Below are 25,560 nucleotides of genomic sequence, written 5' to 3' on the forward strand. Positions count from 1 at the left end.
CTCTCTGTCCCTTTCCCGCTTGTGTTCTCCCAAAAATAAAATTTTTTTAAATGGTATTTTACAGTTCCAGGGTATTTTCATTTATAATCATACAATAACCTTGTATGCTTGGAATTCTTACCATCATTTTACAGACAAAGAAACAGAGTACTTACATGATTTCCTTAAGGCTATGGAACTAGTAAGCAATAGAGGTGGCATTTGATCAAAGTCTAGTGACTGTTGTCAGGCTGTCGAAGATCATATGTCCAACTATCACAAGAAGAGTTAGGAAACCCTTTCTGAAGAATTTCCAGGGTGGGGAATACAGTTTCTAATGAAATCATAAATGCGTTCCTAATTCATAGGTTCAGGATAAGATGGTCTTGGTGTGACTCCCCCCCCCCCCCAGAAATGAGGTATAAAAAACTAAATCTAACCCCATTGTCAAGACAATATTAAGAAAACTGGGGAAGACGTGCCATCATATGCAAGCTAATAATATTTTATTGATGAAAATTTGGATGTTCTAATGAGTGTGATTTAGAAGGAAACTCCAGAGGCTCTAGGTCACCATTTCTAGTCCATACAGTCAACATGTGGATGCCCTGTTCTTAAACAATCAGAGGAATAGGAGCCCACTGCAATTTTTGATCCACCTGCCAATTTTATCTTAGCCTGATCTAAATCTCTTTTGCTACCTTCTCACTAGATCTGTTAGTGGGATTGGGGGTAGGGGGGATATTTCTGCCTGTCTGTTTCTCTCTCTCTATCAAGATTTGGAAAGCTGTCTAGAAGCTTCTAGTGTAATATCCACTTATGGGTTTATAAATAATTCATTCTTTTCAGGCTTCTTCAGCCTAAATAATGTCAACTCCCCTGGCTTTTTCTTCTCACATCCAGCTTTTGAATAATACTGGTTGTTTCAGGTCTTTCGGAGAGGTCAAGTCTCCTAGAATATGAAGTGCTATTATTTCCTTCCACTCTGATTCGGGCTGTTCTTGCTTTTGCTTCCTTGTTGTAAACACTTCCCAACAGGACTTCCCTCCTTCGATTCTCTCCCTCATAACCATCCCAAACTCTGTTGTTGTCTCCCTAAAACATGGTCCTAATCATGCCACTTTTCTTCTCTGCTCCATAGCTACCTTGTTGAGTGCACACTATGTGTCAGGCACTATCACTATACTAAGTGCTCCATATGCATCATCTAATTTAATCACCACATCAACCCTATGTAGTATGCACTTTTGTTTTCTCTGTTCAAAGTTGAGGAGACAGAGACACAGAGTAGTTATAGAACCTGCCGTGTCTCATGACTGGAAAGAGGAGAGCTTAGATTTAAACCCAGACCTTTGCAACCCAGAGTTCATGCTATCCCGATACTGTCTGTATATTTTTAAATGTATCTGTCATGTCTCCTGATGACAGGACCAGTGATATCTGTCATATCAAGTGCTCGGACACCACCCTATTTAGTAATGTTCAATAAATGCTTGTTTATGATTATGATGATGTAGGGAAAAAAAGCAGTTCTTGGTGAACATGATAAGGAAGGGAGAATTTTAATTGTGATTATCCAATTTGCTAAGGAGAACTTAGACTTCTTGTTTCATGTGGACTTTGCTGAATCCATTTCAAGAGCCCCAACTGTGCACAGAGCTCTCAATTCAGTGGAGGAATCCTCTAGGAACAAGACTTAGTTTCTGTTCTTGGGGAGCTCCCAGGCTTATGGAGCCCCCAGACACAGGCATTTTTATGGAATTTGCATGACTGTTGCAGGTTCAGACACCACCTAACAAGAGGTTGGACGCTCTGTTTTGCATGATGATAGAGAGAGATGGTAAAAGAGAGACTACAGATACTCTTTGGTGTCTCTAGCTGTCCTTCAAGACATGTAGCCTGGCTGCAGCACAGAGAATTTGGGCCATGTGGATTGCCTCCACTGGTGGTCTCCAGTCTGCCACTTAGCAAGGTGAGGGGAAGGGCAGTGATGATTTACTCTAGAACAAGGTAAAGAGGCTGAGGGGACAGGGAGAAGCTGCTTACAGTTGCAGGGCAGCAGAACCGAAACTACAGCCAAGGTCTCAAATGAACCCACCTGAATGTCTTGGCTTCACGGGGGTAGTGGAGATAGAGAGGTAGCCCCATTTCCATGTCAGAATGGCTCAAAACCCTGTGTGTCCTCCTAGCTCTCGCCACATGCACTTTGCTTCACTGCCTGCCCTGAAGCAAGAGCTGAGGTCTCAGGTTTTGGGGAAAGTGAGGTGCAGCGTCGCCTGACAAATGGGTGGGTCCCCCCCACCCAGTTTACAAGCCCAGGGTGGCTCCCTCCTAACACCCTCCCTCTCTTTATGGCTCTGCCGCAATCTTTGATGTCTTCTTCTGGTGAAGTGGTTCTGGGGTAGAAAGAAGCCAACCTCAGCCAAAGACGCCCCGCGCACAGTGGTGCTCAGGCCAGGGAAGGGGCTCCAGCGAGGAGGTCAGGGATTTAGCATATGGAGCCGTCAACCGGACAAACTGACACAGAGTGTCTTTTCAGATCTGTGTCTCTTTGGGAAATATCAGTGTTATATTCGGTCTCTTTCATGGTGATAGAAAGAATATGCTTGGGCTTTGGAGTGACCCAGACATGGTTCAAACCATAGATCCTCCACATTTGAGTTTTTTGACCTTGGGCAACTTACTTGACCCTTCGAGCTTCAGTTTCCAAATCTGAGTTGAGTAATAGACAATTCATCTCACAGGATGTCATGAGAAAGGACTAAAATGTGTACAGAAAGTGCACAGTAGTGTCTCATATCCAAACTTGCTCCGGTAATTAAAAGATAAGCTCCTCTGTGTGCAGGGATCTCACTGGCTTGCTCTCCTTCATATCCCTCTCCCTTCTCCAGCACCACAGGCCTCTCTGCCCTTTCTCTGCTTGGGTGGAATGGCGTTTTCACTCAAGCATCCCCCCCTTTCCTCAAAGATGCACAAATCCCAGGATCTGCACTGATCTTCTCTGTCATCAGCAGGCCCCCATCTCGAAAGCCATTTACCTGGAGAATCCTGTAAACAACCTCCTCTTCATAGTTGGCAGTTTTTCCTCTTCTCTGCCATGCTCCCTCTCTCCTCCATTAAAATGATTTTATTTGCTTTGCTCCTATTCTTATCCATCTATAATTTTTATTTTATAGTCACTCCATAATGGTCTGGGGCCATCCCTACTGAATCACCAACTGGTCTTACTTTAAGATTTAATTTGGTTTTATTAAAATTACCAAAATTCTCCCTGGGCAGGTGTAGACCTGGCCAGGGCAAAGCTCTCTAGGCTGTTGACTATGAGGTCCCTCCCCACTGGTAGATTTCCAGGCTCTTCAGTTTTTCATTCAGCCACAGCAGGTGAATGTTCCTGGTGCAGGCAGAGAGAGAGAGAGAGAGAGAGAGAGAGGGAGAGAGGGAGGGAGAAAGCGCACACACTTGCTTTACTTTGCCTTATAAAGTCTCAGAAAATGGGTTTCCCACTCCCACTACTTTTACCTATCCACTTCTGCACTTTTTGAAGGAAGAAAATGTTCATCCACCTTCCTTTTGCCTTTCTAAAATCATAAATGAGTGCTCCTGGGTGTCTCAGTCAGTTGAGTGTCCCACTCTTGATTTTGGCTCAGGTCACAATCTCTAGGTTAGTGAGATTGATCCCCACAACAGGCTCTGCTTTGACAGCACAGGGCCTGCTTGGGATTCTCTCTCTTTCCCTTTCTCTCTCTGTCCCTGCCCTGTTTGCGTGCGCTCTCTCTCTCCCTCAAAAATAAAATCAATACACTTTAAAAAATCATAAATGGATCCCAGGGTATCTGATGTAAATGCAATTGAGATCAGTGAATGCATCTCAAGTGTCAGGATTGTAGGGAGGAAACATGTACATGGATGTGTGTGTGTGTATGTGTGTGTGTATGTCTAAATGTAGCTTGGAGTGTAGATGTCTCCCATTTAGCTGTGAGAACATAGATCTACACTGCCTAGGGAAAGAGCTTCAATGTATTTTAAGTGGCTAAAGAAGCTGCCCACTATTAGCCACTATGCCTGCCCTTGGGAGTATAGACACATTCTATGAAAATGTAATCTTTGGTGTGAAGTCAGTGACAGTAATAGGTTTTAGCTCCTTTACATCTTTACTTTTTCTTTTCAGGGAAATGGGGTAGGAAAAGCTTGGGAAAAATAGGATTTTCATTTAGATCTTCCAATACGTTACTTATTCTCTTAAAAAAAAAAGAGATCTTGGGGTGCCTGGGCGGCTCAGTCGGTTAAGTGGCCGACTTTGGCTCAGGTCATGATCTCGCGGTCGTGGGTTCGAGCCCCACGTCGGACTCTGTGCTGACAGCTCAGAGCCTGGAGCCTGTTTCAGATTCTGTATCTCCCTCTCTCTGACCCTCCCCCGTTCATGCTTTGTCTCTCTCTGTCTCAAAAATAAAAATAAATGTTAAAAAAATTAAAAAAAAAAAGATCTTCGTTAGATGCATAAATTTCAGTGATAGGGCCGTTGGACCCAGAAAAAGTAGAAGAGGAAATAGGATTCAAAGAAAATGAAAATAACAAAAGAAACGTCCTGAATTAGATGTCTTCTATTTACCTTGGTGGATGATCACGGACTGTCCCTCAAGGCCGCCAATACATGTAGATCCCTTTGAGAGGTAGAATGCAGGATGAAATCCCTCCCATCCCAATTCCATGGACATCTCTGTTTTGTTCCCATGTCTGAAGAGAGACATTTTCAGTTAATAAAAGAATGTGCCTCTGTCTACTTTCCCCTCCCTGCCCCCTCCATAGTCCTAGGATGCAGGTGAGTATTTGCTCACTTCTGTCTGTGTATCCACATCCCAAATACCTCCTAAGGAGCCAGGGAAGAACTCTACAATGGGAACCATGAACAGTGCATGAAGCATGAGGCATGAACAGTGCATGAACAGAACAGTTACTAGAGAATCTCATAAAAGTCGGTCAGAGGGCTGTTGGGCTCAGAGCTCCGTTTTGGTCTCAACTTCTGCTCCCTGCCTACAGTTTTGCTTGGCTGGCATCAATCGACGCTGAAGCTGCCTGTTGCTTTTAAGGGAAGAGGGACTACAGCTGGGGTGATGAAGAGTTAGTTTCCCACCCGGAACAGTGGAGGGTTTCCACCTCTCCCGTAAGGACCCAATTTTGAATCTAGAAGGTTGAATGAGAAACAAGACCGTTTGAGGTAGCCTAACACCAGGCATTTGAAAATAGACATTTTTTTCACCATCCTTCTTTTCCTTTAAAAAAAATAATGTAACTTGGAAGAATATGATTATCCTAAAACATTTTTATTTTTTAATTAAAGAGGGTTCATTATGCTACCCGTCTCATCTCGTCCCAGAGGAGGGAAACCCTGTGTTCAGCAAGTTTGCTAAGAAATAATTATAGGTTCAGATCTTCCCCAGGCCCCGAAATTCAATTAAAAAAATTTTTTTGTTTTAAGTTGCTTGCAAGTCACATGGTGTGTATGTGTGCACGCGCGTGTTCGTGTGTGCGCGCACGCCCCAGTTCTCCTCGTAACTGCTCTGGGAATGGGTTCCCGGATGTAAGGCTTCTAAAAGACAAGCATCCCCCTCCCCCCTCCCTGACCCACTTCCAGCCCAGTTTCTTCAGCCGTATCTTTGTGAGCGGGTATTAATAGGGTGAAAAATGTTTCTGTGAAAGGAACCTTACTTTGTTTTGTGTTGGTTTGTTTTCGGCTAGCATTGCCCTGATCGTCTCCCAGCCCCCAATCCCTGGGATACCTCTTATACTGAATCCCTTATACTGAATTAGGTCAGTGTACATAAGTGGCTCTCAACGCTCACTGTGGATCAGAATCAGCTAAGGGAACGTTTAATCAGCGTAATGCCTATTTCAGGATGTATGGATTCAGCTGGTGTGGAGTGGGGTCTAGGCATCAGCATTTTTTAAATATTTATTTTTGAGAGCAAGAGAGAGAGAGCACGAGCAGAGAAGGGGCGGAGAGGGAGGGTCAGAGGATCTGAAGCGGGCTCTGCACCCTACCAGGGAGTCCCTGGGCGTAGGTATTTTTTAAAACTCCTCGGTGCCGGTGTGCAGCTAACATGCAGGGTTAGGGACCCAGTGGTGGGGATTTGGTGATTAGTAAAGACACGCAAACACGGTCATGAAACCCAAATTCAGCTGCCTAATTTGACTTTTTGGCTCATTGTATAGTTATTTTAAATAATGTAAGTGTAGGGGCAGAGTGCTTATCTGTCACTTTTTTTTTTAATTTTTTAAATTTAATTTTTAATTTTTTAAAATTTACATCCAAATTCGTTAGCATATAGTGAAACAATGATTTCAGGAGTAGATTCCTTAATGCCCCTTAACCATTTAGCCCATCTCCCCTCCCACAATCCCTCCAGTAACCCTCAGTTTGTTCTCCATATTTATGAGTCTCTTCTGTTTTGTCACTTCTATCCAAACTCTGAGTTACAGTTAAACTTGGGTGGGACGGAAAGTCATGGTTGCTCCCCTCTTCCGTCATTCCAAGAGAGGGGGCCGTTCTATTGTAGGACTGTTCCAGTTTACATAAAGAAAAAAGATTATTTAGAGAGGTTATTGTATAGAGGACAGACCCTGCAGGAACATTCCAGGAACTTGGGCAGCATTTATGGGTTCATTTAAGCCATGATCAGCCTTCTCCCGGGTTTAAAGAAAGTAGCTAAAAACCCCAGGCTTCAGGGTACAAACCCTCCTGGCAGCCAGGAATATGAGAAGAGAGAAGGCAGGACTGTGTGAGGCCAGATTCACACTAGATAATAAACCAAAACAGACATGTCTAATAGAAATCCAATAAATGAATTAATAAAATAAATAACATAAATGTGCCTATGAATCCCCATATATCTCAGCATATAAACATATATAGGTTATATATATTGGTGGCTTACCGAATGTTTATGTGCATGTGCATAGATTTAAGTAGAGTGGTATATAAATATATTTATATAACCTCACTAGCTCTGTGGGGCATGGAGGTAATTATGCAGATTTCTCAGGCATAGGTTTTGGAAATTGTAGCTATTTTCATATTTTGACTGAAAATTTCACTGATATCTTGATGCTTCCAAGTACTTAGATATATCAATTATGTATATATTTTCTATTTTGTAGGTAGATGTTTGTTGTCCATATAAACTTTTTTCAGAGAGAGGGTACTGAGTCTTTATGGATAGCCAGAGTGAGCAATTCAGACTCAAATAATCTACTTTGGGTCTTAGCTAATCTGTGCTTACAAATTATGTAAACCAGTTCTAAAACCTTTACTTATTTGGTGTTACGTAGAGGTTCCCCCTAAAAATGTGAACCAGTTGAATGAACTTCATTTTGTTTTTGGGGGTGCAGGTGTGTGGTCAATAGCTAGTAGGACCTGTTGGGTCCACTTTCAATTATTTTTGCACTCTTGAAGGGAGAAATAGCGGACAACTATCCAAGAGAGAGCTAAGAGAAAAAATTCAGTTTGGCTTTGTGATGAAGTCAGAATCGAATCTCTCATTCTTTACCATCCTCACACACATAAGCACAGGTGCGCACACATGCAGGTGAACGCACACTCCCTTTTGTCAGACTGTACCTAATGTCTTTCCAGGCTGTACTGACAGAAGCCCGATGGAGGAAGCAAACCTAAGCAGTCTCCAGAGACAAGAACAGACTAGCACACATTATCCACATAGGAGATACATGCTTACATATGTAGAGATGTGCTTTTGTCCCAAAAGGGCTTGCCTAAGACATTGTTTACAAACAACTACAAAATCATTATCTAATTTCTATGACATTTCTGCTTACCTCCCAGTTTGATTCTGTATCTGAAGCTGGGACAGATATTGGAACTGTGTGTCTCCAAACTGCCTCCAGAGTCACACGGTGGAGAGCAGGAGGGAAGCCATCCACTACCACCTTCCTGTCTCCCGCAGACAGACTGGGCTGAGCCAACTACAGAGTCTTCCAAGACACTGCTTTAAAGGTCCATTTATGACTATTTTTTATGAAAAATAACATAGATGAGTTTTAATAAGATTCCTCTCTCTCTGGGTTGGCTCAGCAACAACTTAGCTTTAAATATGCATCTCATTCCCCTAACTGCTCCTTTTAACTTGTTGGGAAAACCAAAATGATAAGATAATATAGAAGAGAGTTTTCTGAATTGTTTGGTCACAAACATCCCGCTTTATTAAATACATCCACATGAAACAACTTTTGTTGTTTTATTTGAATTCACTTTGGCTTGGGTATGTAGGAAGAGAGAGTCAAATTGCTCTGTTAGTTTTCATGGATGCTGTTCTATTTCATCCATACTACTGGTGATGCCATTCATCAGAATGTGGGCATATCAGATTTCCAGTTTTTACCTGGGATGTATGTGGTCACATACCAATAGTTTTGTACCAGCAGAATGAAGTGGGGCAAGGAGTCCTGTACCAGCTATTCATTTACTCATTCAGCAAAGATTTATTGAGCTCCCATTATGTGCTAGGTGCTGTGTGCAGTTCTAGGGTAGCAGAGAACAAGGTCCTGTCCGCAAGGTACTCACAGTATTCATGGAAGAAATGGGCATGTTGACAAATAGGGATAATACAATGTGTAAGGCATAGTGAAAGAAACAATGCATGAGGTATTATGAAAGCACAAAGGAGCAATCGGGGTGGGGGCAAGGTGAGGGTGGATTCTCAAGGGGGAGCAATTGATGAGAGTTAGAACTTTATTTCATTCATCGTTGTTATCTCCTACTCCTTCGTATGATACCATGCTTTTTGAATGAATTGATCAAGGGTTGGTTAAGTCTCTTTTTTTTAATGTTTATTTTTGAGAGAGAGTGAGAGAGACTGCTAGTGGGGGAAGGGCAAAGTGAGAAGGAAATGGAGGATCCAAAGCGGTTCCTGCTGACAGCAGAAAGTCCAACACGGGGCTCAAACTCACGAGCTGTGAGATCATGACCTGAGCCAAAGTAGGACGCTTAACCGACTGAGCCACCCAGGTGCCCGGATTAAGTCTCTCTGCAGTGGCAAAAGCACTGTAATAGGAGTCAGTAGATCTAGGTTTTGGTGCAGGGTCTGCAATTGCAGTTTGTGACTTGACCCTATCACTGTTTGTCAAGAGGAAATTAGAAGATCCTGGATGAATTCCACATCTCCACTTCCCTGGCTAAATAAAATATACTGTCCCTCCACCCAGTGTATGAATAATACATAAGAAATAAAGCCAAGATTTTCATTCTATGATCCATTCATGAAATGTTAGCTCCCTATAACCTTTATCCTTTCCCAATTTTCTGTAAATCTTTTTAAAGATATTTTAAAATTATTTGGAAGAGGATTTATAACTTCAGACTGATTTTTCTTTTTTTTGGCAAAAGTTAGGACAGATTGACTAGTACAGAGAAGGCTGGAACCTGGGGAAAGTGAAATATTATAGAACTCATTTGACTTAGTTCACCCAGGGTTGAAAAACAGTTTAAAACCATGCAGTGCTTAGAGCAGAGAAGCCGCAGGCAGGGTTCAGAGACCACATAGTGTCCTACTTCATAGAATACTGTTTCTCTCTGCTTGAGTCTAGCACAGAAGGAGACTGGTGGCCAAAGTGTCCTGACCTGGTTGCAACAGGACGACTCATATCCCTGTTGATCACGTTGCCTCTTTCTTTCCCTTACCACAGGCCAAAGGGAGGAGACAGAAACTAAATGTTGTAGGTCTAATCAAACAACTCAATGTTAAAGCTGAAGGGTCTAATCCTTCTTATAGAATTCTTACTCTTTCTGTCTAGAATACTCTTGTTTACCTCAGTTTTCTCTTCTGCAAAATAGGTGTAATAATTCCTACCCTACTTACTGTTCAACCTACTTACTTCCTTACCTACTTTCTTTTATGATACTTATCACAATTTGTAATTTGTATTTGATTAATATCTGTCTTTCTAATTTGACAGTAGTACTCATGAAGATGGGGACTGTGTTTGTTTTTTCCTCTCCATTTAATTGCCAGCATCTAGCGAAGTGCTTCCATGCATTAGTCATTCAGTAAATACCTTTGAATAAGTGAATGAATGGTATTTTGGGAATCAAGTAAGATGAAATATTTGAAATACTTTCAAAAAATTTTACAGGTGAAACCTGTGTAAAGCATTGTTTCTAGTTAGGTAGGTTGTACATTCCTTGAGTTTAGGAACTAAGTCTTAATACTGTTTATTTCCCATTCAACCTGGCAGCATACTTTTCACATGGTAGGTGCTCTGTAAGTAATTACGCTTATCACTATATTATTTAAAATAAAATTATAATACTTGCAATAAACAATCATCTGAAAGTGAACTTAAGACAAAAAATTCCATTTACAATAACATCAGATATAATAAAACACTTAGGAATAAATTTAACAAAAGACATATAAAAATTATACTCTGAGGGAGGCCTGGGTGGCTGAGTCAGTTGAAATTCTGACTTCGGCTCAGCTCAGGTCATGATCTCATGGTCCATGAGTTTGAGTCCCACATCGGGCTCTGTGCTGACAGCTCAGAGCCTGAGCCTACTTCAAATTCTGTCTCTCTGTCTCTCTCTTTCTCTCTGCCTCTTCCCCACTCATGCTGTGTCTCTCTCAGAAAATAAACATTTAAAAAAATTTTAAAAATACTTGTAATCAAGAGAGTATGGTCCTGGCATAAAGATAGACCTACAGATCAATGGAATACAATGAGAGTCCAAGAATAAATCCTTACATTTACAGCCAACTGATTTTCAACACAAGTGCTAAGACAAACCAGTGGAGGAAGAATAGTCTTTTTAAGTAGTCCTGTGACAACTGGCGAGCCACATGCAAAAAAAAAAAAAAAAAAAAAAAAAGAATTTTGACTCCTACCTCACACCATATATAACAACTAGCTCAAAATGGATCAAAGACCTAAATGTAAGAGCTGAAACTATAAGATTTTTAGAGATAAACACATGCAAATCTTCATGACCTTGGGTTAGGTAATGGTTTCTTAGATAAATGCTCAATAAGATAGGAAAAATAGGTACATTGGACTTCATCAAAATTTAAAACTCTTTTCTTCAAAGGACACTATCAAGTGAAAAGACAACCCACAGAGGAGGAGAAAATATCTGCATGTCATATATCTGATAAGAGACTTGTATGTACAATATACCAAGAATTCTTATAACTCAATAATAAGAAGACAAATAGCCCAATTAAAAATGAGCAAAGTATCTGAATAAGCATTTCTCCAAATGCCAATAAGCATATAAAAATAGGCCCAACATCATTAGCTCTCAAGGAAATGTAAATCAAAACCACTAGGATGGCTATAATAATAATAAAAACAAGATAATAATAACTGTTGGTGAGGATTGGACAAATTGTAACCCTCACACATTGCTGGTGGGATTATAAAATGATACAACTGTTTTGCAAAACAGTCTGACAGTTTCTCAAAATGTTACACCTAGAGTTACCATGAGACCCCAGCAGCTCCATTCCTAAGTATATGCCCAAGAGAAATGGAAACATATGTTCCTGTAAAAACTTGTATATGAATGTTCATAGCAGTGTTATTCATAATAGCTGAAAAGTGAAAACAACCCAAATGTCGATCAACTGAAGAAAAAGAAAGGGGACTATTCATATAATGGAATATTATTTGGCAATAAAAAAGGAATGAACTACTGATACATGCTACAACATGGATGAATCTTGAAAACATCCTAACAGAAAGAAGCCAATCACAAAAGACCACATATCATATGATTCCATTTACGTGAAGTGTTCCAAGTAGGTGAATCTATAAAACGAGACAGTATATTAGTGGTTGCCTAGAGCTAGGAGTGTTGGGGGCAGTGGGAAGCTAACAGATACAGGATCCCTCTTTGGGGTGATGAAAATATTCTAAAATTGATTGTGATGTGGTTGCACAACACTGTGACTATGTTACAAATCACCGAATTGTACACTTTAAATAGGTGAATCATATAGTATGTGAATTATATCTCAATAAAGCTTTTATTAAAAGAGAAAATTATAATATAGTGCCTGCCCTTAGGGAAAATACAAGGTAATTGAAAAAAATTTTTTTTGTTGATTCTCCATCTTAAAAACACCAGCTGCTCCATTTTGAAAGTTTATGTGTTTATTTTCTATGGGCGACTATAACTTAGTACTTTGGAGTTTAGGGTGAAGTTGCAGGAAGACATTAGAGGAGAAAAAAGGGCAGAGAATAAGGGCGTAAAGAAACTCAAGGAGGTAAGCCTTTTGGGAAAATGTCTGGGAAACCTATTCACTTTCCTAGTCAGTCTAATAGTTAGGAACGGCATCGTCAAGACTCACTAACATGAATATTTTTTATTGAGATTTCTAGTTTTGGTTGTGGTGTTTGGCCCAGCCACCTTCTTTTGGACGAAAGCCACTAAAAATATGAAACATTGACCTCCTGTCCTACTCTAGTCTCTCACATCTGTCTGAAGATCTGGATAATTGGTGGGTGTGGATAGAAAGCCATGGAGGACTTATATCCATCTGGAGAGTGGAAAGGTGAGAAGGAGCTGGGGAATGACTCAAGATTGGAGTCTAGAACAAAACACTCCGAAAACCTCCCTAAGTATATAATGGGAAGGAAATCTGACATCTTGATGACTGAATTGACTCCTACTATGTTGTAGTTTTGATTCTAGTCTTTGTTTCTTTCCTTTCTCCAGAATCCAAATTTCAGTAGCTGTTACACCCACATGTTCGGAACAGCCCCTTTGAACAGAGCCTGTCCTGACTGAGAGGAGAATAGGTAGGTGTCTGAGGCAGAGAGATCTAAAAAAAAAAAAAATCTCTGGTCTTCATGAAATTCTCAGTCTGCTGAGGAAAATAACATCCTTATCTTGAATTTTAAAATAAAGAATTAACAAATAGGAAGACTTTCCTTATTTGAAAAAAAAAAAAAAAGCTTCCTGGATGAGAAAACATTGAGCTAGATTTTAAGGTAAGTTCAGAATGTGGTTTGGGGAAGCATTCCCTCCATGTTAGGACCCAACCACAGGAATCGCTCTGCCCAGAGCTGGTTAGTCATAGCCCTTTGCCTGCATATCCTGAGTGATTTGATGTGAATAGGTAAAGTCCAGTTAAGGGATGACTGAGTGGGCATGGTAGGGGATACTTAGGAAGTAGAGTTTTGGTTTGACTGGAGAATTCAGTGCATTTGCAGTTGCCTTTAAGGGGAGGTAAGAGCTCTTGTGGACATGTGGGTTACTTACACCAAAACAGACTTGTTCTGCTCTCTGGCCAGCCCTATTCTCTGCTCTTCTTATCCCAACTTGCCTAATTGATACCTTGGCCGATGGTGTCATTAACAATGCTTGAATAATACCCTGACCGGCTGATTTCAAAATGGGAGAGGTGATTAATATGTTGGAAATCTGGCTGGGGGGTGCAAGGAAGGGGATGTCCCCTGAAATAAAAAAAATGGGGGAAGGGTCTGTTTGTGCCCCCATGGCGCATCTGTGGACTTCAACCAAAGGGAAGAACTTGGAGATAGGAGTCTGATTTGCAGCTTCTTTCTGGTTTGCTGATCCCTTTCCATTTCCACTCCCTTACCTCCCCCAACAGCACACGTTCTGACACCTACAAGCTCGTTACATGATGATGACCTATATTTTTATCTTTTTTATGAGCATCAAACACACATCGTCTTGCAAGCACATGTGTTTTTTTTCCCCTATTGACGTGTGAGTGCCTTTGATGGTAATTTATTGTAGGGTTCAGCAGCCAGGTCTTAATTGTACCCTAAAATTGCTTACCATTTTGATGCCTCCAAACCATCCCAAAATGCACCTTTTTTCTGCAGAAGGGTGTGGGGCAGCCTCCTTTTTACTGTCTTCTGTGGTAGAATGTGGAGCTCAGAAAGAACATGAGGGAAAGATTCCCCAGCTGGGTTTCAGGGACGCCTTAGTCCCCAGCTTCTAATTGCAGTTGGGCTGTACGATAGTTTTGCTCTACTCAGCAAAACTGAACTCAGTTTTTCTTCATGGTTTAGGGCTAACATGGCTTCGCTGATTGTTCAGAATGGTCAATGAGCAGTTTCTTCTCCAGCATTCAGACTTTTCAGGAAATTTCCATGGTAGCCACTTGCATCTGTGAATGCAGATGGGATTAGAAATGAGACTAGGGAGTCTGGGCTATGGCATGCAGCTAACCCAAATCATGGAAGTCATTCTGTAATAACCTCTGCTTTGACATCTAACCACTCCCTTACCTGGCTTGAGTAGAATTCAGCATTCCCTTAAGGGATGTTCAGCAGAAACAGAGGAAAAGGAGGGTGAGGAGTGAGGTTCTAATAATGCAAATTTAGCCCAAGCAGAGCTTAGTTCTTAAGTATAATTTGAATTTGGTTCCAACAGTCTTCTTTTCCCTGGCCTCACTTTATCCCTAAGTACAATAGACAGCATCATACACTAGGACACTCAGATTCATTACAGGAGGATGAGTCAGTGTCCAGAACAACTGGGAATGTAACCCACATCTCATGAAAGTGTAAGGGGAAAATGGAGACTAAAACCCTTACCTCTCTTTCTAGAGAGGCCAAGAGTAGCATTCAGTGTTGACTCTTGCTTTTGTGCTGGAAACTGGTCTACCTATAGACTGAATCCTTGTTAGCTCTTGTTACAGACTGTCCATTCCAGCTGAGTTCATTTGTTCTGTGTCTCCCACACATGACACTCACCACATGTGCTTGCTGGGACTTGTCTCCAAACGTTTATACAGGCAATTCCCTCCTCCTTCAAACTTAGGAGGTTTCTCTGTCCTCTCTGTTCAGCCCTGGCCTTTTCCTCTTTGTATAACTGGCCCTAAAGTCTCTTCCACCAGAGAGCTGCCTTATTGGCCTTAGGTGGCCTCTAGGACTCCATTATTCTATAGTTCCTCAACATTGTATTATTTGCAGTTAGTATCTGTCCTATTGTCTGCCTGTATCCATGAAAAGACTTTTTGTGGCCAGCTGAATGAGCCTTCTGACCGAAAACAAAACTATTACCATCACCTTTGAGGTGAATAAAAATTTCTTTTCTATTAAAGGCCTTTCAAAGTGGGAGATTTTATAGTCCTCCTTGACCTCCCCATTTTTATGTCCAGTGAAATTATATAGGTGGAGATGAATTTAGTAAAAGACAGTAGCTTCCATGGTGGAGTCCATGTGAAATATCATTTTCCATATGATAACTTGAAGTTTATTTGTCCTCAAACTTCAAAAGTTGAATCAGTTATCTGGGAATTCAAAGAAACATGGATCATCATAATTCATTGATTCTCTAATGAATAATGAATTTATTCTCACTGAATAAAATCCAAACTCTGTTGTGACACTACTTATATTTATGTCTCCATCCCTTCATATAACCTGGACTATCCCTCATGGGTCTATTTGAGGTTCCTGAACTTGTTCTATGCTCTTCTGCCCTCAGACTTTTGCACATGCTGTCCTTTCTCTTTAGAATGCCATTCCTTTCCTTATCAACCTGTCAAGGTCCTATCCTTCATTTAAAGCCCAGCTTAAAATCTTATTTTCCAAGAATACTTCTAGATCTCTCTAGTGACAATTATTTCTGTCTCTCCCCCAACTATGATGTCACATTATTTGAACCTCTATGGTAGCACTGTTTTATACTGGAGTAATGTATATATGTTTTTGCCTCTTTTACTAGATGGTAAGCTTTTGGAAGGTGGAGTTTATATATACTTTAACTTTAAATTCCTTTCTGTGTTTAGCATAATGCTTTGCACAATGGGTCCTTAAGAAATATCAGTTCACTGGATGAAAAAGCTGTGTTTTTATGTTTATTTTACTCTTATAGTTTTTCCCCAAACATGTCACCATCTTGCGCTGTCCAAATCAGTCTTTGGGTATTCTCAACTTCTGTCTATGGTAAAAGCAGAGCATCTAAAGTAATCTAAGTTAGACTGCAGGTAGAGCTGAAAAGTTTGAGAAGGCCCTGAAAACAGATTCATCCTTGGAAGGTTTCTGGACTGGGTTGAGATTAGCTTTCCTGCTTGACAAAGGCCTTTTGAAGGGATGTCGTGCAGAGACACTCAGGGAGAAACAAGGATCAAGGGAGAAGCAGCTGAATATTGGAAGAAACTGATTTCTAGGAATGAGATTAGTTTAAGGATTTTGTATGTCACCAAAAAGGGCTGTGTCTTTGCTTAGAGGTATTCACTTTGTTCTTGGTGCCAAGCTTGTTTCTTTATGCTATGATAATGTCGCTGAGAGCACTTTTCCTGTCAGGTGTCTAAGGAAGGGATCACAGCTCTGCTCCCATTTGCTTGTTGGTAGGACGTGAATAATGGGCTACTTTTTGACTGCTTATGTTTCGTATACTTAAGAGAAGACAAAACTAAACTTCCCAGGCCTCTTACCAGTTCCTCCCATCAACTTCTCACTCTCCCACCCCATTAGTTCTCCTGACTTCCAACAAGGCCTTTCTGGTTTTGGTTTTTGTTTTTTAAGTTTATTTATTTATTTTGAGAGAGAGTGAGAGAGCGAGTTGGGGAGGGGCAGAGAGAGAGATTGAGAAGGAGAGAGAATCCCAAGCAGGCTCCGCCCTGTCAGTGCAGAGCCCGATGTGGGACTCAAACCCACAAAGTGTGAGATCATGACCTGAGTCAAAACCGTGAGATCATGACGCTTAAGCAACTGAACCACCCAGATTCCCCAAGGCCTTTCTGATCTAAGATTAGCTGATAGCCTCTCTTGTTGCCAATGGCCCACAAGAGTCACTTCTTCAGTACCACTCCTTGGTGCTCAATTCTGTAGCTACCTTCTTGCCAAACTCTGGCTTACTATCTCCTCTTTTTCCTCCAGAAAGTATCCTCTGACTCCTTTCCAGGAATGCCCTTAACCTTTCCTCATCTTCTATAGCATAGATTACTAGACCTCAGCCCAAATCTTTTAGTGATGTTTCTGTTTATTCTCTGTGTTTATCTGTATCTTATTTCCTGTCATACAGCACATTTCCCCACATTGATATTACTTTTTTTTTTTTTTAACTTGGTACCCACCCCATAGCCTCCAGTTTCTCTAGTCAGAGAAGTCATTGACCAGCTTTCTCTTGCTTGGAAAGTCAACCAACATTAACAGGTGACAATAAAGAGAAATTTAGAATCTGCTTTCTTGATCCCTCCCTTTCACAAATACTAGCGGAGTGTCTACTATGTATTAGACGCTGCTCACATTACCATGCTTTTCTCCTGTATATAGCTTATGCTCCATGTTCTTTCTGAGTGGGAGTTTGGATATTGGCCTGATTTGGGAAATTACTTAATCTAATGTTTCCAAACAATATTGAAAGTTTGGAAGTCTCTGATGGAGCACAGAATTAGGATGTCTATTCTTTGTTAGCCATTCTCTCCATTCTTGATATTACTTTCATTATGTCCATCTCTCAGAACTTGATACAAAAAGGTTATTTTGTGTCTCATTCTGTGATGAGCAGTTAGTCCATCTCAACCATAATTTTAGCATTTACTGAAGAACTCTAAGGATTGGAGTGGGGAGACTAGATTTTTTTTTTTAAACAAGATGGGGCTCCTGGGTCCTCAGTCAGCTAAGTGTCTGACTTCGGCTCAGGTCATGATCTCACAGTTCATGAGTTTGAGTCCCGCATCAGGCTCTCTGCTGTCAGTGTAGATCCCACTTCAGGTCCTCTGTCCTCCTCTCTCTCTCTGCCCCTCCCCTTCTGGTTATTTCTTCCTCTCTCTCAAAATAAATAAATAAATAAACTTAGGGAGGCTGGGTGGCTCTGTTGGTTAAGCATCTGACTTTGGCTCAGTTTATGATCTCATGGTTTGTTAGTTCAAGTTCCATATCAGGTGAGCCCAAACCCTGCATTGGGTGAGTTCAAGCCCCGCTTCTCTCTCTCCTCTCTTTCTCTGTCTTTCTCTCTCTCTGCCTCTCATGGGATTCTCTCTCTCCCTCTCTCTCTGCCCCTCGCTCCCTTGTGCCATCTCTCTCTCTCTCTCTCTCTCTCTCTCTCTCTCTCTCAAAATAAATAAATAAATAAACTTTAAAAAAAAGAAAGAAAAAGGAACCGTGGTCCTCACCATCAAGGAACTTATAGTATAACAAATGAGACAGAAAACGTCATTTCTCAAGCTATCCTATAAAACCACACACATGTGCTAACTTATGCAATTAAATATTTTGGAAACTAAATACTGAGATGAAACAGGGACAAAGAAGTCATTTAGATCAGTTGGAGTTAATAAAGAAGACTCTTTCGAAGAAAGAGTTTTGAGCTGGATTTTGATGGGAGACTGTGGGAAGTAGAGGCCAGGAAGACAACATTCTTGGGGATAGGAGACAATGTTCAATCACAGGCTTGGATGTGGGGATGAGTCAAGGTGTGGGGCTTGGTCAATGGGTTATCTTGGTTGAAGCACAAAGGTCTAAGCAGAAAAAAATCAAAAGACATGGGTCCAGTGAGAGACTAAGGTAGAAATGGTAGAGAAACTAGATGACCAACACAGCTGGAGGCAGGGGAATAAATAAGATAACTTTAGGAACACTAAAAATTTTTTATGTTTATTTATTGTGGGAGAGAGAGAGAAAGATAGAGAACAGAGAGAGAGAGAGTGGAGGGGAGGAGCAGAGAGAGAGAGAGGAGAGAAAGAATAGAGAGAATCCTGGGCTGAAAATCACAGATCTCACGAGCTGTGAGACTTGATCTGAGTCAAAATCAATAGTTGGCCACTTAACCCAGGCTCAATTTTGGAACACTAAAATTTTTATTCTTTTCCTTAGCTTTTAAGAAAAAGGGATGGAAGTTTGGGAGACTCTGGTTACTATCTACTAAGGTCCTTTAAATGTGGTAAAGAATAAAGGCCAGTTATATTAATAAGGGCCTACACCTGTCTCTGCTCTACTCTTAAGGTCTAGGGGTTTCTTTCTTTCTTTTTTTTTTTTTTGCTTGTTTTTTTTTAAATATTGCTTACATATCAGCTGTAATTATCCAAATGGACTCTGTACTTCATTTTGCTTGGTTCTATTCTGGAATCCTAGAATGACTCTGCAGAAGTTAACTTACCCAGTCACATTGCTGCTTGCATTCTTTAGTCTACCCATTTTTCCTGTAAAACAAGATTTAGTGGTAAAGCAAAGAAACGTTCACACCTGCTATCTGCCCATTGGCCTTTTAAAAAAAATTTTTAAGTTTATTTATTTTGAGAGAGAGAGAGGGAGAGTACAAGTGGGGGAGGGCCAGAGAGAAAGGAAGAGAGAGAAAATTTGAAGCAGGCTCTGCACTGTCAGCACAGAGTCTGACTCGGGGCTTGATCTCACAAACCATGAGATCATGACCTGATCTGAAACTGAAGAGTCGGACACTTAACCAACTGAGCCACCCAGGCACCCCATGTCCATTGACCTCTACCTTTCTGGATGGATCATGCTTGAAGGGAGGAAATATACACTGCTGCTAGATCTTCCCAGCCTGTTAGAGGGAGGTCTTCCTAATATGATTATGTAAACTAACTAATGGGTTATGTGAACTAACCACTTGGAAGGAGAGTCCTGGCTCTAACTTCCCAGACTTAAATATTTCCACCTTGGATGTCTTCTGGTCTCTCCTCTGAAGTAGAAGGAAAGGGTGACTACTTTTCATATAATGTTTAAATATGAATGAGGAGGGAAAGATAATAAATAAATTTAGGTTTAAAATTTGGCTTAAAAGACAAAATACCAGGGTTCCCAGGTGGCTCTGTTGTTTGAGTGTCTGACTCTTGAAGTTGACTTGGGTAGTGAGATCGAGCCCTACATCGGGTTCCATGCTGAGCGTGGAGCCTGCTTGGCATTCTCTCTCCCCCCCCCACCCCTCCCCTGATATTTCTCTCTCTCAAAACAAATGAACATTAAAAAAAAAAAAGACAAAATATCAAGAAAGAAATTAAATTTTATAGAGAAAGAAAAAATGCTATTTTTTTTTCTATTTCCAAAGAAAGAACTTCCCAGTAGAGTGGATTATTGAGGTGACGGAAGAAAATTGTATAGTTTATCTGGGGAGCTACAAGAATTAAGTCAAATACCAACTATCTGTATGATTTTGGAAGCAATGGAATGGATGAAACTATCTCCAAAGTTCTGCCTTCAGACCTATACCTCAATGAATTTTGAATAGGACATGGGGAGAGGAAGCTAGAGTGATTTGCACTGATCTTTTCAGGCCTCTCTCTTCCCTAAGACTGCATGACTCTCTGGTTCCTCAAAGATTTTTTTGCCCTTCTGCTTCAGAGATGGAAGACCTTGAGGAATTGAAGATGAAATGTATTCAACCTAGATGTGCAAATAGAATTTTGTGACCACTTTTGATATGATTTTCATATCTAGATGAATAGCTAAGGTGAATTCTCATACTAACATTGGGTCAACTCTTCATTCCTGATTTGCAGACTCCATACTTTCACTGCCTTGGGTTTGGCAGAAACATTGTGTTAGGACTGGGGATGGACACAGATGGAATGTTTGCACATGTATGTGTATGAATGACTCTGTGTAGGTAACATAATGTGAATTTACTTCACTTTTTTAAATACCAATTATATTTGAGCTTATATATTTATTTATGAATCTGTTTAATTGTGGTCTCTGCCACTAGACAGTAAGCTACACAGAAGGCTTACATCTATTTTGTGCAGCATTGTACACTCACCACTTAACACAGGACTTGACCCATGGTAGGCAATCAACAAGTGAAAAAAATTATGTGTGCCTCTGCTCTTATCCATTGACTAGGATAATGAGAATCGCCTACTTCTCAGGGGCTTGGAGGATTCTGTATTATGGCAAGTGGAGGAATCAGAGGTGAACCACAGAGACTGATTAGATCTCTGCAGATGAGGCCAGCAGCCCTAGGGTAGACCTCTTGTTGACTGTCCTCTGCCCATCTCTGGCTGCATCTTATCATAATACCTGGGGCACAGGCCACAGAGTGATCCAAGGCTGGGGATGAGAGGAGGTGTGTCCTGGCTATCAGAATAGGCATCTTATTCCAGCTGCAATTGTTCCAGATGTGGCAGGGTTCCCAGCCCACTGACCTGCAGGGCATGGTGGGGGTTTGGTGGCATGAGTCAGAGAAGAATGTGGGGCTGGTTGTTTGGGAGTTTCACTTTGCGAGGAGAAGCCAGTTCCCCATACCTGCCAGTTCTCTAATGGTATCTCCAGGGGCAGAGCCTAGAAACAACTAGTTGAAGAAGACAGACTGAGCACCCATACTCTTTTGAATCCCCCAGGATGTTGGCAGTAGAGGAATTTAAATGGATTTGAATGGGCAAAGGACAATTCATAGACCAGCCAAGTATCATAGAGTGTTTCAATTGAAGTTTGAGAGATAATCTTATCCATGCTTCTGCCTTCATTCCAGATAAACAAAAATCTCTCCCCTTGAAGATTTTCTAGCCTATAACACGGAGGCTACATCGGGGCAGTGGAGGCTCAGCATAAGTTCTCCAAGATCCCATTTCCTCTCATTCTCCTGGTGGGAATGAGTGGACACACCAGAGAGACCCTCACTTCTACTTCCCTCAATTATGTGCATCTTCATCGAGCACACAGCGCTGGACATGTCAGCAGGTGCAGAGAGGCCCTCATTCTTGTGTCTTACTGGAAAGGGGACCTATGAATCTTGTAAATGTGATGACATCGGCAATGACAGACTCTTCAGCCGCCTAGTAGTCTGTAATTGAAGCCAGGAATTCAGCACACGCTCTGACACACCCTGCCTTCACTGTGGGTTCCCAGAAGCAGGTTCTTACATAGCCACTAGGCTGGGAGGACCCTTAACCAACCTCCTCTGACAACTATCAAGGCCTCAGAGCCGAATCCGAAATTCCCAAACCAAGTGATAATTTTATCCCACTCTCTGTTTCCATTCCCAGTTGTGTCTAAACTGTTCTTGCAAGTTATTCCCAATTGCTAAACTTCCTAGTAAGAGAGATCCAAGTCTCACTGCAGTACCGTAAGAGTTCTTTAATTTTGGCTTAACTGAAATCTTTTTTTGTGAAAATCAGAGCCTAAAATTGATCAAGCCGGAGAGCTTCTACACTGCTTTGAAGCCCCAGGCAAATAGGTTGGGGATTTTTCCTGTTGTTCTCCACCTCTCTCCATAATGAGACGCTTTGTTTCCATGAATCGGCCCTGATCCAGACTTCTAGACTCTGTGACAGGACATTTCATCCCTCCCTCTGCCTCCAGGCAGGACTGAACTTAACCCATCCCAGACTGAAGGGTGTCTCCTCCAGACCTTATTTCAAGATTTCCTGAATTTTCAGGGTCTTTTGGTTAATGTGCACATCTGTTTGCCCTGTTGTCCTGTTAATTTCCTATGGCAATTCTAGCCATTACTTCCCTTTGTGGAAAGGAGATCCATGTCCCTCATATCTTTCCAGATAAAAGTGTCTTAGTTCTTTTATAATGTTTCTTGAATGTTAGTTTGTTCTCATATCTTCCTTATGCCAGAAGAGAAAAGTATTATTTGAAATTTTCCTTGTTAGCTGAGCATTGTTGACTTGAATTAGAATTCCATATTTTTATCACTATTGTTATTGTACTCCACCCCCAACATATCTCATCCTTGCCTTGGACTGAGATTCCAAATATTGGTTTTCTCCACCTGGAATGCTTTTCCCTCTCTCTTCAGTCCTGACCTTCCATTACTTCCTAACCCTGCTCCATTCTCTCTCTCTAGCCTGCTTTTTCTAACTCTGCAGACCTTCTATATTCCCAATGCTTCTGATTCCCCTAGAAATGTAAAGAACTTCATTCAGCTGGCCTCAATATCTGCCCTCACCTTACTGTCTCCAAGTATGAAGTCCAGATGAGAAAAGCCCTGAGGTGCATATAGGGAACTGGCAGCATAGTGTAGAAGGATATGTAGTGAACAGCAAGGAAGTCAAGAAGTCCAGGAGTCTAGTGTGGACCTGTAACCTTGGAAAATTCATAACCTCTCTGGCCTTTCGGTTTAATTATTTGGACAAGAAAGTATTTAATTAAGTCATCTCTAAGAATTCTTCAAACTTTAAATATGTTATGAATCTTTTTTTTTTTTTTGGTCTCCTCCAATATGGACAGAACTCTGCAAGCAGGGAAATCACAGAATAGAAGAAGAAAGAATTAAAAGACATCATTGGAACTTACAGAAGAAGGGCCATGTGAAGACACAAAGAGAAGATTGCCATGTACAAACCAAGGAGACAGGACTCTGAAGAAACCAAAACTGCCAATGACTTGATCTTGGGCTTCTAGCCTTCAGAACCGTAATAAATATTTTTGTTTAAGCCAGAAATAAAAAGACATAATTGATTTTTTTAAAAAGCCATTTTAATGTGTAAGTTGTTCTGGTGATAACAATTATGAATCTTTAGTGAGGATGGGGGAAGGCTCCTATGCCTCCTTATCCTCTTGCAATCTTAACAAAAATTGCTGTGATGTGTTTTAGATGATGGTGAAGTGGCTATGGCCTAAGCCTTACATTCTCTGCCCAGTGGCCTGGTATCTAGACATATGCCTATTCTACCGTGGAAAGTCTGGCCCACCCTCACTAAATCACCGAAGAAAGGCACTACATTAAGTTCTTATTCATTTCTTTCCTAAAATTTCACAAGTCCTGTATAAGTGAAAAAGAAGACTATTTCTATTTGGAACTAAAAATTTTATTTTCTAAATGAAAGTCAAGTTTCTTATATAATATATTGGTTGTTATGCTTCCTAATAATCCCTGTAAAACTCGGTAACTTATAAAGTTATATGGCCACATATATGTATGTGTGTGTGCGTGTATGAACAATTCATGTGATTACCAATGTGGACTGAAAGAGACTTAGAGAAATGTCATACTGACCATGCTACTTACCCAAAGCAGGAACAGTCTTACATTATTTTAAACAACTAGACCACTTAGATTTTTTATAAAGGGGAGTTCCTGAAGAGCTGAAGAGAGGTGGGAAAGACTAATATTTATTAAATACTTGCTCTATGCTGGGTATTGTGAAAGAGCCTTCATATACCGTATTTCCTTAAAAAATATAAGGTGAAGTTTTATCTTCTCCAAATAATTACTCAGAAAAGAGGAAGTTGCTTTGTATTTGAATTCTTACAAAGTCTCATATTATTTTATAGAATATGTTCTCAATTACTTGATTTTGAAAAATTACATTCTTTTCGGAAGGATACATTAATTGGCAAAAAGAACAACCAAAGAAACAAAAACTCCAAAACAAAAAAGTGAATCAATGCTAGTTTGGATTGCTTACAGAGGCAATTTGATGGAATCTGTTTTCAAAAAACCCCAAAACCACTTTAATTTTTGGGAACATGACAAGGTATGTTATTTGAATCAACTTTCCTGCTGAAAACAACTAAAATGCTGGATAAAATATTTAAAACACCTTAAAAGCATCAAAAATCTGACAAGATAGTAAGGAAATGCCAAGCCAAATTTAATGGAAATTGAAAACTCAAACTGGTAGGTAGAACAAATAGGCCACTTTTCCCCAGAGAGTATTTGTTGATCAAGGCAAACTTGAACTCTGGTTTGAATGGATGGTCTCAGGAGTTAAAACTCGGTGTGATCTCAAAGTGGGGAGTCTAATAGAAGATGTTCCCCACATTTAACTGTAGAATCAAAGGGTTACACCTTTAAGGTAGGGGTGAAACAGAAGTAAACCTAGCCCCTCTGCTTCCAGCCTAAGGACTGCAAAAAGGTTTCTTAGGTGTTGAGCAGAGCAGAGCAGGGGGAAATTTTCCAAGCCAAATGGGTTTGCAGCCTGAATTTGCATTACCCAAGTAGTTGGGGAAACACCTCAACTCTTGAATTTGGTTTAAAATGATTCCAGTCAAGCATTTCCCCTCAGCACCTGGCAAAGGCATATATGAGAATCCTCCCTCAATGAATCCACCTTCATCCTAAACTTCAAATCCCCACAAATAATCTTCAAAGGCAAGGAATAAGCAAGCACACAGGGAGAAAAGGCAAATGAATGAGAATCACCAAAAACAATAGAGAACAAAAACAGGTTCACAAAGGCTTTGGACAATATCAAAGTTGTCAGGCATGTATTATAAAACAAGCTTGAAAATAGTTGCAAGGAACAAGAAAATATGAAAAATGACCTAGTGGATTTGAAACAGAACCAAGTAGATTGAGTCTGACAGCAGACTGGATTCAGCTGAAAAGAGAATTAGTAAACTAGAAGAAAACCAGAATGCAGCACAGAGGACAAAAATATGAAACTATGGAACAGGGTTAAAAGATATGGAGGACAGAGTGAAAAGACCTACCACATGTTAATTAAAGTTCCAAAACAAAAGGAGAGAAAGAATAGAGCAGAGGCAATATTTGAGGAGATGACAGAATTTTCTAAAACTGGTTAAAGTTACTAGGAAGCCCAATGGACTTTAAATAAGATAAAGAAAAAAATATCCACACCTAACATATGAAATTGCAGAACATGACAAATGAAGGTGTGTGTGTGGGAGGGGATGGTGAAAGAGCCAGGTAAGAGACTTCTGATTCTGGCCACAAAG

General features: G+C 40.7%; 1 long non-coding RNA gene across 3 annotated transcripts in view; it reads left to right on the forward strand.

Annotated features, from left to right (window-relative positions):
* LOC107179571 overlaps positions 1–23,765 on the forward strand; it is an 87,080-nt gene extending 63,315 nt beyond the window's left edge. For 2 of the 3 annotated variants that reach the window (XR_006219974.1, XR_006219973.1), the window contains exons 3-5: positions 12,359–12,539; positions 12,704–12,786; positions 23,107–23,765. This is a non-coding gene — a long non-coding RNA (uncharacterized LOC107179571). Of the gene's footprint in view, positions 1–7,820; positions 7,988–12,358; positions 12,540–12,703; positions 12,787–23,106 lie in introns of those variants that run through there. The other variant, XR_001510223.2, reaches the window with a different exon arrangement.
* The last annotated feature ends 1,795 nt before the right edge of the window (positions 23,766–25,560 follow it).

Source organism: Panthera tigris, chromosome B4 (assembly GCF_018350195.1).
Source record: "Panthera tigris isolate Pti1 chromosome B4, P.tigris_Pti1_mat1.1, whole genome shotgun sequence".
Classification (NCBI taxonomy): Eukaryota; Metazoa; Chordata; class Mammalia; order Carnivora; family Felidae; genus Panthera; species Panthera tigris.